At 39.1% G+C, this 2,739-nt stretch overlaps 1 protein-coding gene across 2 annotated transcripts in view; it reads left to right on the plus strand.

Moving 5' to 3' along the window:
• The first annotated feature begins 640 nt into the window (after nt 1–640).
• WWP1 (WW domain containing E3 ubiquitin protein ligase 1) overlaps nt 641–2,739 on the plus strand; it is a 114,852-nt gene continuing 112,753 nt past the window's right edge. The window contains exon 1 of one of the 2 annotated variants that reach the window (XM_010846230.1): nt 641–1,719. The gene's annotated coding sequence lies outside the window, so the exon portion shown is untranslated. The remainder of the gene's footprint in view (nt 1,720–2,739) is intronic. The other variant, XM_010846231.1, reaches the window with a different exon arrangement.

The raw sequence follows: 2,739 nt of genomic DNA on the forward strand, positions 1-2,739 counted from the left end.
GTACCCCAATGTTCATCGCAGCACTGTTTATAATAGCCAGGACATGGAAGCAACCTAGATGCCCATCAGCAGATGAATGGATAAGAAAGCTGTGGTACATATACACAATGGAATATTACTCAACCATTATAAAGAATACATTTGAATCAGTTCTAATGAGGTGGATGAAACTGGAGCCTATTATACAGAGTGAAGTAAGCCAGAAAGAAAAACACCAATACAGTATACTAACACATATATATGGAATTTAGAAAGATGGTAACAATAACCCTGTGTACGAGACAGCAAAAGAGACACTGATGTATAGATTAGTCTTATGGGCTCTGTGGGAGAGGGAGAGGGTGGGGAGATTTGGGAGAATGGCATTGAAACATGTATAATATCATGTATGAAACAAGTCGCCAGTCCAGGTTCGATGCACGATACTGGATGCTTGGGGCTGGTGCACTGGGACGACCCAAAGGGAGGGTATGGGGAAGGAGGAGGGAGGAGGGTTCAGGATGGGGAACACCAAGGAGTATACCTGTGGCGGATTCATTTCAATATTTGGCAAAACTAATACAATATTGTAAAGTTTAAAAATAAAATAAAATTTAAAAAAATTAAAATAAAAAAAAATAAAAATAAAAAGTTAAAAAAAAAAGATATATTTTCTGAGTGAGGCATTGATAGGTCTGTAACCTTGGAGGACTGGAAATGTCATTTATTATCTACATTCAGGACTCTCGCTGTTCTTGGCAGTTGAATAGTAATGAGCTCTTATACAACTCTGTGATATTTTTAAAGGATTGAACTGGACATAATCAGCTTACATATAACTAGCCATATATGTTATGACCTAAATTAATTTGGACAAGTAACCAGTTCACTCAAAAGTTTGTTAAAACTCAGACTTTGTTTTTTCCTTTTGCCACGCCTGGTCACACAGCTGTTTCAGTGGCAGAATTGGAAATGAAATTCAAATAGTCTGACTGCAGAATTGGCCCTTGAAAACTCTGTGGCATGTTGTCTTCCACAATTCGTTCCTCTTCTGTTCTCTGTCCTGGTTATGGCTCCGTTGTCCACCCAGATAACGAAGTGGGACATTTTAGTTGTGTGGAATCCTCCTTCCTTCTAAGACTCAGCTATCCATAATCATCTGTCAGAGATCTTACATGTATGCTGAGCTTTCTCCTTCTCATACCCAGTGCTATGGTTCAGATAAACTTGTTACTTTAAATCTGGACCCATTTCTACCGAAGTATTCTTCTAAAATGCAGTTCTTGCTATGGAAACCTATCAGTGTTACCTTCAGGATAAGCTTTAAACTTTAAACTACTGTGCTTTGTTTATTTTGGATACCATATGAACTATCCCATAGGGTTCTTTATGGTTTAGATTACTGTCTGCCTGTGGGCCTCCTCCCTTTGCACCAGTCTTACAACAGTTTTCTGAATGCTCCATATTTTCTGTGATTCGTTATTGAAGAATTGCACTCTAACACAGTTTATTCGAAGGTTTCTTTCTCTGTGAACCTTTTCCTGACTGAATCACCCACTTTCTCTCATGTGCCCCAGATGTAGTGGTTGCCATTTTGCATCTGTTTTAGTAACTGTCACACTGAAAGCCGCTTATCTTTTTATAGGTTGTCTCCTCACTAGACTATGAGCTCCGTGGAAGAAGGAATCGTGTCTTACTCATCTTTATATCTCCAGTGTCTAGAACAGTTCCTGGTACAAAGTAAGTGATTAACTAAGACTGTATTTAGCAGTTAAACTCCAGACATGTTGATAGTTAAGTATACCTATGTAGACTGAGAATGTATTGTCGTAAAAAATATGGTTGTGGACTTTTAACACTTCTGAGCCACAGTTTTCTCATCTATAAGATGGAAATAGTACCTCCCTACTCATACAGTGTCACTGTAATGCTCATATTAAAGAATATATATATAGGTACAGAAGCAACCTAAGTGTCCATCAGCAGGTAAGTGGATTAAGACGTTATGATGTGTGTGTGCGTATATGTGTACAGTGGGGTATACATTTTAAGCGGCCAGAAAAAGGAATGAAATTTTGCCATTTGTATCAACAGATGAACTTGGAGGGTATCATGCTCAGTGAAATAAGTCAGACAAAGGCATACTGTATATCACTTATATGTGGAATCTAAAAAAGCGACCAACTAGTGAATGTAACAGAAAAGAAAGACTCAGAGATACAGAGAATGAATTAGTGGTTACTGGTGTTGACAGGCAAGGAGGAGGGGTAATATAAGGATAGGAGATTAAGAGGTATCAACTATTATGTGTAAAATAAGCTACACAGATATATCTGTACACTTGGGAATACAGCCACTATTTTAAAATGATTATAAGTGGAGTATAATCTTTAAAAATTATGAAACTATACTGTACATCTATAACTTACATAATATTGCACATCAGCTATACTTCAATAAAAAATTCATTATCACATTAAAAAATCAGGTATGTAGCAGTACTTTCAGAGAAGGCAATGGCACCCCACTCCAGTCCTCTTGCCTGGAAAATCCCATGGGCGGAGGAGCCTGGTAGGCTGCAGTCCGTGGGGTTGCTAAGAGTCGGACACGACTGAGCGACTTCACTTTCACTTTTCACTTTCATGCATTGGAGAAGGAAATGGCAACCCACTCCAGTGTTCTTGCCTGGAGAACCCCAGGGACGGGGGAGCCTGGTGGGCTGCCGTGAAGTGACTTAGCAGCAGCAGTGGCAGCAGCAGT

Source organism: Bison bison, unplaced genomic scaffold, assembly GCF_000754665.1.
Source record: "Bison bison bison isolate TAMUID 2011002044 unplaced genomic scaffold, Bison_UMD1.0 scf7180017864233, whole genome shotgun sequence".
Taxonomy (NCBI): Eukaryota; Metazoa; Chordata; class Mammalia; order Artiodactyla; family Bovidae; genus Bison; species Bison bison.